The sequence below is a fragment of the Excalfactoria chinensis genome, chromosome 5 (assembly GCF_039878825.1).
Source record: "Excalfactoria chinensis isolate bCotChi1 chromosome 5, bCotChi1.hap2, whole genome shotgun sequence".
In the NCBI taxonomy this organism is placed as follows: Eukaryota; Metazoa; Chordata; class Aves; order Galliformes; family Phasianidae; genus Excalfactoria; species Excalfactoria chinensis.
This window is the reverse complement of record NC_092829.1, coordinates 22,663,209-22,677,236: the sequence shown is the minus strand read 5'-3', so window position 1 is coordinate 22,677,236 and position 14,028 is coordinate 22,663,209. Positions and strand designations below refer to the sequence as shown.

The 14,028-nt window shown below is 42.4% G+C and overlaps 2 long non-coding RNA genes across 2 annotated transcripts; both read right to left on the bottom strand.

Annotated features, from left to right (window-relative positions):
- Window positions 1-614: 614 nt before the first annotated feature.
- On the bottom strand, window positions 615-7,131 carry LOC140253278 (uncharacterized). The gene is made up of 5 exons (XR_011903819.1): window positions 7,061-7,131; window positions 4,229-4,384; window positions 3,459-3,598; window positions 1,958-2,062; window positions 615-707 (listed from the first exon to the last, which is right to left on the bottom strand). It is a non-coding gene; the product is annotated as an uncharacterized lncRNA (long non-coding RNA).
- A 668-nt stretch (window positions 7,132-7,799) lies between these two features.
- On the bottom strand, window positions 7,800-13,790 carry LOC140253452 (uncharacterized). Its single transcript, XR_011903854.1, has 4 exons — window positions 13,657-13,790; window positions 10,263-10,488; window positions 8,473-8,630; window positions 7,800-7,876 (listed from the first exon to the last, which is right to left on the bottom strand). It is a non-coding gene; the product is annotated as an uncharacterized lncRNA (long non-coding RNA).
- Window positions 13,791-14,028: the final 238 nt, after the last annotated feature.

Sequence of the window (14,028 nt, the reverse complement as noted above, 5' to 3'; positions counted from 1 at the left end):
AGGCTTATAGGTGAGGATGCAGCTTCTAGGGAGGGCATTTAAGGTAAGGTGACAAATGCTGACACGGGGTCCCTGTGTGTGGCTGCTATAAAGGTAATCCTATCTGAACTTAACAATTGTACTTAAAAATTAATCGAGCCTTGCAGGTTACTTGTGCTTATGCAACTTGAAAACAAAATCTATCACTTGAGCCAGATCCCTGGCATGGCTCCAGCAGCACAAAACAGCTCCAGGGCCAGCGGCTTAACTGCCCCAGCCATAAATGTGTTCACATGGCCAGGAGCAACTCAGAAGGGCACAGACCCACCGCGACAGCCCACACTTGTCCCTTTCTCAGCTCTGATGCCCAGAGCACCTGGGACAAGCTGTACATACCTGTTCTGCTGCGGGTCTGCCTCGGGAGCACCCTGAGAACAGCTAAAAAAGCTAAGGATCGTGAAAAGCTAAGGGTCATTGAGTAATTATCCACACTGCAGAACAATGACACAAAACTTGCAACCCTTCAAACAGAAAACATTATTATTACTATTATTTTTAATCTTCTTTGGATGAAGAATGGATCAGCTCAGCAATTAGAAACTACTTCTCTTCATACCAACCAATAGGATTCCAACATTTACTTTTCTTTGGTATCCAGTGGATCAGCCCAGTTACCATTATTCTTTGAGTTCTTGTTGCTTGCTTTATGCAATCATGCTCTCAAGCTTCTGGTGAGAAAATGGTGAAGTTTGATGCAGTAATTAAAAAGTCAACATTTTACAATGCTGAAAACGATTAATAGCAACACTAACAGGTTTTAATCAGTTGACGGTCATACGTTTGATTTATTAGCTTGGGCTAAACTTGAGGTGCTCTGGGCCGTGTGTCTTTGGACAGTGATAGCTCTGGAAGCAGCAGCTATCCAAGGTGATGGGCTGAATGTGAAGACTTGAGCAAGAAGTAATCCTGTGTGATTTTCCCAGATCGATGAGAATGCTTTAAGAGCGAAGGCGTTTCCTCCAGGGGGAAAAAAGCCCAAACAAAAACAGAACAAAAACCCAACCCTCTGCCTAGCAGTTGCCTGGAGCAAAGAGACAGATTTGTGTGTGTGTGTGTGTGTTCCTGTTGCCTAGAGTCATGTGGAACCTTTGCCCTTTTAGAACTAGCTACAAATCTTGGGCCTGACTGGGTACTGCACTTTGTGAGAAGGAACAAGAAAGAAAAGAGGGAAATAGTCATTCAATGGACCTGAGGGCCAAGCACAGGATTTAGGAGAAATGAATTGTGTACTGTCAATTTACAAGGAGTACAGAGAAAGGGGTAGAGTTGGTATTATCCCTTTGTCCTCCCAACTGATGTGCTAATTCAAAGACTCAAGTAATTACATCTAAACAAAACAAACAAACAAACACCCAAAATTATTTGCAAATTTTACAACAATCAGATGTTTAGTGAGAGCAACTCTCCATGTGCATCTAAGAGACAGGCAGGGCCAGTTATGAGGAAAAGGGAATACTGCACGTCAAACTAAGTGAGCTTCCTTCCTGCTGCAATGATGCAGCCTACAGGGAGCAGTTCATAATCACTTAAAGTGAACCAGGTAACACATACACAAAATCAATCAATCAATAAGTCAATCTGGAAATGGACCATAAACTAACTGGGTTTCCTTAGGAAAATGAAGTAGCAGCAAAGGTTCTCCAAGTGCAACCTCTTCCAGGTTTAACTGAGAAAAGAACAAGGACACCTGAAAGAGATGCTGATCTTAAATGGTTTATAGCTGCTTCACTGGTGTAAGTGATGACGATGCCCTCTGTTCTTGCAGGTGCATAAAGCCCCTGTTTCAAAGGATTTTTGTTAGTATCATGTTTTGAACGGCCAGGCTGTAACAAAGATGAAAACATGACAGCCAAAGAATTTAGAAGGCAGCAATGATTTCTGGCTGAATCCTGGCTCTTTTCTTCATTTCAGAACTCACCTTCTGATTTGCTCTATCTCCTTATCTCTCTGTGTGAACTTTGTCTCTTGGAAAGATAAGAAAAAGGTTGTGCAAATGATTCAGTTGAGTCTCTGTTCTGATGGTCTGCAAGGAAAGTGAGTGGTGCATAAATATTAACTGCAAAGGGAGAAATTCACCTTGTTTGTCACAGCCCAATTTAAAAAATATAGAATAAAAAATACAGAATATTCTACAAGATACTCTGCATTATATTTATAACATCTCTGTTAGCATTTTCCCTTACAGTTTTTAATCCTTCTTTTTAATATTCATTGACATCTTTGAACACATCAGTTTCCTAGAATCTCTAGTTCTGGAATAAATTAGAATTTAGATCATTACAAAAAGTAAATTGCTGTATTACTTAAAGTGCATTCTTATCAATCAGAAACACAACTCAGCATTGGGCTGTCATATCCAGTTTTACAGCAGTAGCGTACATCAAAAGTTAGCTTGGCTCTGATGTTATAAAAACTTTTCAAGAGAGACAGAAGTCACAGTTCATTGCAATATTTATAGTATTTAAGAATGCTTTTAAGTATCTTGTAATGGCAGATGCCATTGAGTACTGTCATAAGTGGTTTTCTTATTCTAAACAAGTAATGTGTGTTATGGTATGTTTCAAGCAAGGCACACATTAAACATGTTGGGAAAAATAAAGACTGTGTCTGTATTAATTTATGAATTCCCTTTGGATTCTGTTAATGCCACATTGTATTTTGATTTTTGTTTTGAATACAGCTTTCCCATGTTTTTAGCCATCAGTTTGGTAGTCTAAGGTATGATGGACTTTAATAGGTTATGTCTAAGAAAATCCAACACAAGTATCAAAGGCACACAAAATGGTGTGTTCCTGGGGTGGAAAGCAGATTTTTTTACAATAGGAGTAATCCTTGAAAGGCTTGGACAAGAAGTCCATGAAATGAGTCTCCTGCTCTTGCAAATGTTGGCCACTTTATCCTCCTACCTCTGTTACTCAGCCTGTCTCCAGGAGTGCTTTCTCCTCTCCCCGGTTGTGTGCTTGTGGCTTTCTGCTTCAGCAAATGGGGAGATGCTACAGCCTATCCTGTCTTGGGTTAGAGCAGCAAGAGAGAACTGAAGACTGCTAGGAGTGCAAAAGTGGTGGGAGACCAGCTGTAGAATCTAATCAAGCTGTGCTGTACAATACCATGACTCCAGAAGGATCCCAGATGTAGACCAAACAGCTGGCAAGACACAGTCCTTTAAGTGATAGGATCGAATCATAACAAAATGAGCCTTCCTAGAATGAGATGAAGCCACAATCTAACAAAAAATTCCAAATATGACCAGATTTAAAGTTTTGCTCCTGTTTCTCCAAGCTAGAAAGCCCCACCCCCTTGGGAATGATGGTGAACCAACACTATGTGTGTAAGGCTCCCAGCACTCCAAGAAGCTCGTACCTTCTTTCAGACAAGCCATTTCTGTATGCCCCGGTCCCACTCACTGACTCTGGCCTTACCTTTGCTGCCAGTCTTGATCCCTTCCAACGGCTGTTCTTAATCATGCAGTCATAAACATCCCTTTTAACACATAGTCACAGCTGCCAACTTGTTTTTCTTCTTCAAGAGTGGCTGTGGTCATTGATTATCCGAAGTTAAACTGTAATTGGCAAGTAACAAGTGATTTCACAGCTGTTTAAAAATGTCCAAGATAATAAAGTTGGAACTTAGGGGGCATGTAGAAGAAAATAGGTTAAAGTGGTTACAAAGTAGGTCATTCTTTTGTTATTTATTTCTCCTCTTTCCTCTGCCATTTAATGCAACATGTAAGGATTTTCCTTTTGTAAGCCTTAATCTGCACTTCTCACCCTTGTCATAAAAACCAGAGAAACTGACACACTCTCAGTTCAGGCCTAAGGTCCAAATTCCATCTTGAGCACTGTTAGTATGAGTTCCGCTAGGAAGATTTCCTTGTTTTTCTTTTTGTTTGAATGCTTTTGTGTAGCACTGTCTTTTCTTACTGGAAAACATCTATACAGACAAGCCAAGCATGCTTAAAAATGTTATCTGCAATGAACAAATGAAAGGTAAGTCTCCGCATGGTGTGCCTTGATAGGCTGCTCGAGTTGCTCTGGCTGTGTGGAAGGACTGACTTAACACCCGCCCTGGTTCACTGTTTCCATCCCAGCTGCCCTTCAGCAGTTCTCCCACAGCCTCTGAGCTCAGCAGTCTGCCCCTTTGCCTGTTGACACTGCATTTCTCTAAAGAGTGCTGTTGAACAAATACGTACCTGTAGAGAGGATGAGACTGTAATTCCATGTGTATCTTCTTTAAAAGTCGATCATTATCTGAGGTATTGAGAATTTGGGGAATTCCGCGTTGTAAATACGCAGATGTTTATAGTACATATATGGCCGACTTGTAGACAAATCCAGCACTCAGGAGACTTCAACATATAGAGAGAAATATAAACAGGAAATGTTAATTCTGTCTTAACGTGAATTATTTACCAGGCACAGAGATTGTGGGTTCTTAGGATTATTCATGAAAAGTCAAGTGTTCAAATCCCGTAGCATTCCTGAATGTTCTAAGCAAAGGACGGGCTGAAAAAAGAAATGCCAGGTTCTGGAAGCAAACTAAATCTTTACATTGCTGGTAGCCTACAGTTTTCAGTTGTTGTCTTTAGCTGTTCCTGAATTGTATCATATTAGGAATGGCTTCTAGAGGTGCTTCTCAAGGGCAGTGGGTGTTTGAGCAAAATGGTAAGGATCACTGAAAGAGTGACTCCCAGCAAGTACTAATTCAGTACAGAAACATAGATTTCATTCAGAGGAAACTATTTTTAAGATGTGTCATCACGGACAAAGCAGACTTTGGTTGGCATAAGCTAGTTATTAATGGCTTTCTGATGTTAGGCATGGTATAGGTCTGAATGTGATTAAGTTAGCAGGAATTCTGCCACCCTTCAGTGACAATGACGTTGAGTCCTGAATTGAAAAACAGGAACGTCTTTAACAAGGGAGTAGCTGTTCTGGATAATTCAGCTAAAACATTGGAAAATTTCAGGGCAAACGGAAAGAGCTGACCTCAGCATAAGTGATTAAAAAGAACTATTGTTGTTAAGAGCTAATTATTATGCCAAGAATGGGAAGCTCAAAAAATCCTTAATATTGCATTTACCATTATCAGCTTTTTGAGTACCTTGCTTCTAGGTGGTGACGTGATTAACTTCTGACTAAGAGGGCAGATCTAATTTCTGGCAGTACTGCATTAGATGTTAGTACCATTATCAGCCATAGCAGAATCCTAAACCTAGTTTTCAGCACATTAATACAGGAATAATTTGTTTCTCAACGGTTATTTTGAAACATATTGATTTTTCAGCCTACACATGTTTTTACTTGTTTGTGATCTTATCTTACTCACATTTCAGAGCCACACAATTCACCGCGAAGACATAAAATGCAAAATTCTCCACCCAGCTTGGCTTCAAACAAACAAATGCAACTCCATGCAAACAAAGAAAGTATCTAAGCATTATTTGCCTGTGTTCTTAATATTTCAATACTCTGTGGAAGAAAGCAAGTTGGGTAACAAGCTGTTTTGACTTCATATCCAGTACACTTTCAGGTTTCTCTAGTCTGTAAGGCCAAGAATCCAGTCTAAAGGTGCCACAAAGCTCCAGCATACTTAAGGCAAGGCAGTGTAATGTGGGTTTTTTTGTTGTTCTTTTGTTTGTTTTTCCCAATCTTTGTTGCCATACTTAGGAATAAAATACAATTTTTTGCTACAGATAAAAAGGAAGACAAGTCTGAGACATTACCTAAACCTTCTGTGCCTATTCCATATGACTTGGAGGAAGGAAGCTGGGCTTGTAGCTGGTTAGATTTGCATTTTCTGATGAAACAAGCTCACGGCTGGAACCATTTCATTAGAAACACCCTGCTTCAATGAGCTTCCAGCAATCAATGCCGAAGCCCAGAACAGGACATTGCACTGATCTGGGCGCCCATCTCCAACCTGCAGGCAAATGGTTTGTGGGGACTCAGCCTCCAACTCTTCCATCTTGATAGTGGCCAACACTACTTCCTCAAAGAACAATTTGTGACTTTCCCAGGAAAAGCTCAAGCCTCACAAGTGTGGGCACTGCCATATTACTATTGCTCTTGCTGCCATGTAGGAAATGGGGTCAGCTTTGTAGAGGGCTTCCCTGGGCTATTAAACTCACAGCTTGAAAGCAAGCCTCCCGCAAACCCTGACATCTCCTGAGAGTCAGCAAGCTTCAACCACTGCCCTCTCTCCTCGGCACTCTGCTTGATTCCTTGTGCAGCTTCAATTGGGAAGGACTTGTTTGTCCCCATCAGCACCAGGGAGGACAGGACCTGGCATTTCAAATAACTTTTGTTTGTCCCCAGCAGGACTTAATGCTTCTTGCCCAAGTTATGCAAGGCTGTCACCCTATGTGTGACAGAACTACTTGGCAAGATCTACCATTGTCTTCCTTTACAGACTGGGCCACTCTCAATCCTGACTGACTGGAGAATGTTTGCCAATTTGTGTGTGCTTTATTTTAATTTCCTCTGCACAGATCTGGAGAGCGTATGCCTATAAATATCTGCTTAAATGGTTCTTGGGGAACCACTCTTTTCTCTGGGGGCTAGATTGTATTTTCAAGTCATATCTTGCCATGGAAACAGATGGCTAATGAAGGATCTGAATTGGATTTTTCTGCATCCATGTCTCAGTCATTCATTCAACCAGGTGACAAATCCTCTCAACAAAATAGAGGTTACAGTAAAAGCAGGACCTCAGAAGCAGAGGTCTCCCAGGCTGAGATGAGCAGTCTGTGATATCTTTTCCAAATCAAACCAATATCAATATAGTGCAGTGGAACCTTCCAAATATGATGAGGAAATTTTCAAGTCTTACCACAAGAAGCTTTACAATCAAATCTGAATCCATTTCAGGCTGGCCCGTGAATTAAAAATTGTACACTAAAGCAGGGACCAGAATATGCAACTAAATTCTAAATCAATCTTTGCAACTAAATTCCAGACATCACAGAATGATTTTGAAGATGTTACTCAAAGCAATGGAATATGCATTTTAAAGTGAGCGTTACCTTGTCCGGATTCTTCACAAATCATCTGGAAATATACGCTCTCGCAATTTTTTATTGCACCGTGACCTGTTAAAGTACACAATAAGGGTGCTGGAAATTGCAGGCTATGAACCTCCAAAGAAACAGCACCATTCACTTTCACAGAACTACCAGCATGCTATTGGCTGCTGATAATTGCCCAGGATTAATTAATACAAGTTTTATTAATATTAAAGTCCTTTGCTGAACCAAGGCAAAACTATGTCGACATTAACAATAAATTGTTCAGATTTTTCAGGATGCTTTTGGAATTGTCATGAACTGCTGCACATACAAATCAATCAAAACAACCAGTCAAAAAGTAGACATGTTTGAGATGGACCACACTGCAAAGCACACAGGATGTAAAAGATTTGCCGTGAAGCATCTCTATAACTTATACTCTTGATCAGAACAAGAGACAGAGCATTCCCAAAAGATCCACGATGTGTTCAACAGCCTGCAGTGAAGGCTGAAGAGAGATTTTAGAAACCTCATGTTGTCCAGGCAGAGTACACAGTTTCTATCAGCTGCAGTAAACCTTGTATGTCTTGTATATTTTAAAGATGACTTAAAGAAACTTAAACTATAATAGTAGTTTACAATATTGTCATATAATACTGGTATAATACTAATTGCTTGGTAGTGCTAATATATGTCAGCTAGCTGCAAAGTGTTGTGGGGACCACAGAGAAAGCCAACAGAGAAACAATTGTCTTATCTTTTGCTTTACTTACCTCTTTTTCCTCTTCTGTGTGAAGGAATAGTGGCAGAACATCATTCCTTCTTCTCATTACTCTGTAAAAATACTAATTTGTGTCTGACTCTCATTCAGCACAGTTTGCACCTCTGTGATGATGCTGGCCCAGTAAAAGGGTGGTGGGAGCATTGTGCCAGAAGGTGAGGAAAAATATCGGTAGGACTAAGTGAAAATGTTTGAAAGTTGAGGGCACATGTTGAGTTCACAAAAGGAAATGCTGGGCGCTGTTGCAATGCTGGTTACACAATCACATAAGGTTTTATTTTTAAAAGCAAGTAAAAAATTACAGTGCATCAGCTCCTCAACTGGTGTAAATCAGCATGGTTTTATTGACTTTGATGGAGCTATGTCGATTTATACCAGATGAGGATTTGGCCCACTGTATGGAGATATTTTTATTTCTCTTCTCACTCTATCAGTTAAGGAAAGGGTAATAATCAGAAAGCTGGAAGCAATTACGTGTGTGTGAGGAGGGGGTAGTTTCATAATAGCTAACTTGATATTATTTCCTGTAAAATGCATCAGGAGAATAGAGCCTGGAGCCTGCTGACCAGTTTGTTTTGTAAAGAAATATTTGTTCAAATCTGTTTATAATAATTTGTCAGCAATGGACGGGCTGGACTCGAGCACTTGCCTTCCACCAGCAGCAGAGGCGGCAGCACCGCAGCTTGCAGGGCAGCGAGGGGCAGCTGAGAACAGGCCAGGCGAAATTTGGGTTTCATTCACACCCGTGTAAATCCAGAGAGATCCTACCCAGATCGGTGGAAACGCTCTCTATTTACAACAGCGTGCCTAAAAACAAAAATTGGCAGAGATTTCAAGTAAGCGTTTATAAGCTGTTTCTGGCAGCAAATAAGAATGGGGGGAGGGGAAGATTATTCATCGCAGATGCTTTGTAAGATTAGCAGAGGCTTTCTGGTGACAATAATGTCTGCTAACCCAGTCACTTGTGGAAAATGCTTTTTAAAATGCGATTCGAGTGAGTTTTCTGGTATGCCTTAATTCCTGAAGCATTTCATGGTGGCAAAAAGCACTAACCAAGAGCTGGAGCTCAGTGATCTAAATCAGCCTTCTTTATGCCAGCTGGGCAGATCGGCCCCCAGCTGCGGCACCAGGAGGGTAATGTAAGTCTGTGGAGGAGAAAATTTCTAGGAAACCATTTTGGATAAATGCATTTCGTAAGGGTTAGTTTTAATTACAGCAAAACAACCTCTCACAGAGATGAAGACAAACTAAAACACAACTAAATTGGAAAGCTGTATCGAATTGTTTTAAATAAAATATTTAGAATACATGTAAATATAGTGCAGATTATTCTGTAGATCAACCTGAATAATTTAGTACCTATGCCAACACTGTTAACACTAAGGAATTCCAACTAGCAGTTGGAATGGAGCTAATTGCTGTTATCTTACCGCTTGGGATGATATAAAGATTTTTTTTTGCATGTCTTTAACTTACAAACGTCACTGAAATTGCAGGCCCTACACCACATAGCCTGCAGCCTCTGCCCATGGTGCATAGGCCCTCCATGCCTGCTGCTTCCCACAGCAGTGAGAAGCAGCTCTGCAGGGAAGGGATGGTTTGGCTTATTTTGGGATCCCCTTTGTGGTAACTTCAGTACAACCTCCCTACAGCCAACATACAATAACGCACTGGTTCAGCTGGGGCAGATGACAGGGTGCTGTCACTACTCTTTCTGGTAGTGAATATATATAACCCTTGGTATAAGCCACTAGCTTTTTCTTCTGTGTGTTGTCTGAGTGCATCTTTCAGTGGGTTCTTCAGTCAGCTCTCCAATCACTCCTAGAAAGTTATGGGTAACCAAAGTTATCCTGCCCAGTATTTCACATCTGTGTGCCATCCTGCTCTGGATGAGACGACAGCAGGGTCATGATTGTCTTTCCTGGTTAACACGGAGAACTGAAAAGCAAGTGCAGTACCGTAACGCGGACAGCCTCCTTTCTGCTATTACATAGGTTATGTAAAGAATAGTTCTGTTTTCTTGCATTTTTTTAATTAACGCACCCAGATCCTTTTTGTTATTTAACATGTTGCTCAAAGTGTAACTGCTTACAGACAGTTTGCTAAGAATCAATACCACAGAATCAATTCAGACTAGGAGTAGTTTAGAAAGGGTGAGAAAACAGAGCGTGACACACGAGTGAAATGAAAGTAGGCTTTTCTCATTGCTTTTCTGCTTGGCTTTCAGACCTTTACAGAGGAAAAAAGAAAAAAAGATAAAAAGATCATTTTCAATTCTGATGTACATCATGAAGATGATGTCCCCGCTAACTGGGATGTGGGCAGAGATTATGATTGAACCCAGCAGTCCACAGAAGATTAAATCCTAAACCACAACCCTGTTTTCATTGAAATAAAGTAAAATAAAAAGTATTAAGGGAACAAAATAGAATGACGTACCTAAACCAGAGCAGTGCCAAATAAGGCACCTGTCAGATTCTTCCGTGAGATGTAGGCAGTTTAAGATTTGCTATGACAGAATTTAAGACTGCTGCATTTTATCTTTGTTCAGCTTCCAGGGTGAAGGTGGTCCAAAGCCTGAAGATGAATTTCAGGGGTAAGCTGAGCAGTAGCCAGGAAAATGATTAATACTGCAGTAACTCCCAGTTCAGACGTGTCAGCTAATCTGCAACGTGAGAAAACGCGGGACAGGGTCATCATTAAATTAAGTAAAGCTTACGTGTATAAATGAATTTGAGCTTGGTGTCCAGCTACACACAGGATTAGATATTAATGCAGTATCTGATCTGCACACACTACTGGATTTAGTGCTTAGCACAGCATGAACCTCAGGCTGTGAGCACAATTTCTCAAAGGAAATATCTGTGGGTGTAGTGCATCACTGTTTGGTTTTGATCAGGGACTGAGATAATCCTATCACCAGACAGAGCTGAACTCAGCTCAGAGATCACCAAGAGGAATCTTGTGGGGCCCGCAGATCCCAATGCTCATCATTCACTGCATTATTCACCTACTGTACATGGGCATGGGAAGGAAGGGACCCAACTCTGCCCCATACCAGCTGCAGCTCCAACCAAGTTGGTTTCGGGTAGAAACTGACAAGTTCCCTTCCACACACTCCAGCCTAATCTGAGAAGAAACATTAATCTTGCCTCTAGTGTCTAAAGCAGAGCTCTGAGGTACATATTGGACAGTCTGGAAGCCTCCTAAGGCTTTTGTTTGTATATTTGATTTGTTTACATGTATAATCAGTTTACCAACTGGAAACAAATCACCAGAAGCAAGAGGCAACCATCTCTTTTATGGCCATCATATTCCCAAATATATTACAAAGACTGGAGAAAACAGGGCTGCAAGGGCTCTCTGAAGGCCATCTAATCCATCCTCTGTGCCTAGGCAGCTTGGAACAGCCCACATCAGATTGCTGGGATATTTTCACTCGCATATCTCCACACTTCCCAGCACGCAGTCTGTATCTAACCTTGCTGCAGGGTTTTACAAAAGGCTGAGCATGGTACTCACAGCTCCTCAGGGAAGAAATGAAAAGAGAAGTGGAAGTAACAGAATGACTTAAAATGCTGTTACTCAGCTTGGCCCTTGATTTAGTATCAGATTAATGGATTAAAAACAAAACAAAATAAACAAATAACCCCCAAACTTAACTTGATTGTTATGAATAGTCCAGAAATGTAAGAAGCTAGAGTGAGCCCATGGAGCCTGGGACCAGCTACAGTCTAATTACTTGGGTGGATGTTTTAATTACTGCAGATAGGAGCGCTGGATGAAAGGCTGTCATGATTCAGAATTCAGAAGCCACATCCTCCTTATTTTCTAGCCATCCCACTCAGCCACTGAGAGGGAGTACTGAGAATGCAGCAAGTGGAGGCAGGTAACCACATCCCCAAACTGCTGTCATCCTCCGACAGCAGAATTTCCAGTGTACCTTAACAAAGAGAAGCAATGAAAACTAAGAGGATGTAAGTAACCTCACTGTTAGCAGGTGCCTCCACAATTATTTCTCAGAGCTGTCCTGGGCCTACAGGCAAAATTCCCCTTGTTTTTTTTGGCAAACTTTTGCCATTTGCCCCTTGAGAGATTCAAGATGAATCATTTGAAGGCATGAAGACAACACAAATAACTCATGTTATCTTGAGCCCTATGCAGGTGCTCTCACTGGGGAGCTGAGTGCCTGCAGAGCTCTGATGAAGCTCCCCTGCTGATGTCCCCTTTGCTGAAAACAGTCAAAGATATCTCAGTTATAGAAAGTTGCTGTGTTTTGCCAGGTAGATGAGATGGATTCACACATGTGAGGGCCATCCTCGTTTACACCTGGGTGTCATTGCACAGGCCTGCCTTTATTGCTGGCTGAAGCTAAAGCACTGGGCTTCGAACTGAAGAATGGGAGGTTTTGATATCCAGTGAGGTCTGCCACAGGGACCTCTGCAAAGGGGGAGAGGTTGAGAGTTGGGGTAATGCAGACCTGTCAGTACTGAATCCAACCCAGTTTGATGGTGTTACCTCACACCCGGCTCCTTTCTAGAGCTTTCATGCGAGAACTTTTTCACATGCACAACGGTACAACCACTGAGAAAGTTTTGCTTACAACAAAGCAGTTCATGCAGCAAGAAGAATAGCTTTACAACTCCTTTCATGGCTTTGATCTGGATTGGTGTAACCCTGTCTCCCTTGGCCACCAGCCTTTCTACACAGAGATAAGCATGGGCCCCATCTTCTCTCACTTGCAGCATCCCCCTCGCTTCTGGCCTCCCTGCCCAGTTTCATGTACCTCTGATTAATTTGCATAGGTGCCAGACACAATCTGTATCTTATTTAGATGGGGCCATAAATAAGACTTCTGAGAACGCAGGCTGTAGGAGCACACAGAGCCCAGGGCTCTCAGGGAGAGCAGCTGCAAATGCTGGGCGAGTATATGACAGTGGGGAGAGAAAGGAGGCCTTCTGGCCTGCCAGCTCAGAAAGAACACTTATGTGAAAAAAACTCAGCTACCAGGTATTGGGCCATGAGCTCAGCAGTGGAAGGGTGAAGTGGAAAGAACGCTGTTCTCATCAGCAGGACTGGCATTAGCAACCATCCAGCCATTCCACGCTGCTTCCATGGTGGGTACTGGCAGGCCCTGAAGTGCTGTTAGCAGAGCCCTCCTTCTGTCAGCTCTCTCCTGCTCCCTTCATCCCTCTAACTCACCTCTCTTTCTCTGGGGGACTTCCCACTGCACTGCAGAGGACAGGTGGGCTTCCTGCCTGCTGTGCATCACCCTGGTCCTCTAGACAGGAGCAGAAACCACAGCCCACACCAGCCTGCCTGTCTGCAGCACTTTTCCCCCATTTTTCTTCAGAACAAGTCTTGTTGCTACTGATTTCTCCTGTTCTGTTTTTTTCTCCCTCTCACCCTGCCCCTCTCACAGTTCCAGGGAGCTGGCTGGGAACCAGTGGCACAGTTGGATCTGGCAGGCATGTTCAGGTGAACCAGCCTAGCAGAAAACAATACTAGGCTGTGACTTCTGTACTCCAGCTCCCCTTGCTGAGGTGAGGGGCAATGAGATGCACACACTGTTCTGAAAACCCCACAGGAAGAGCTATGGTGAAAGTACAAATGGGAGAGGTGTGAAGGTCTGGCAAAATGAGAGGATGAAGGCTGACTGGATCATGTGAAAAACAAAGTAGAAGCTTGCCTGCAAGGAGAAGACCTGGCTTAGTAAATCCATAGGCTGCAGAACAAGGATGGGGTGTTCAGGGCTGAATATAACGTGAGGGGAAAGGCCAAGCTGAACATGGCTTATCCTGGTTCAAGTCACCATTAGGGCTGTAGAGCTTACCTCTTCTTCCTGAGGCCTAGGGAGTATCCTCGCTGTTTCCCCAACAGAAGAGAGCCTCACACAATGGAGCTAGTCTAGGTTGCAGATTGGGATTTCATCCACATACACAAGGTACTTGCCTGCTCTCCACTTTGCTACCATCATTCCCTATGATTAAAGCCTGCACAGGTGGGCAATTATTCCTTGACTAGCTGCCTCTCCCCTCAAACACCTGCAGCCACTTACAGGAGGGACAAAGAAATAAACCAAAGGCTGGGCACCCTAAGACTGCAGTTACAGGACAAGAATGATGCATGTGACTGATAGCTGGCAGCTCTGGGTTGGTGTGCCTGCAAGTCTCAGTGAAATGCCCCCATCCAGTTACTAAATAAA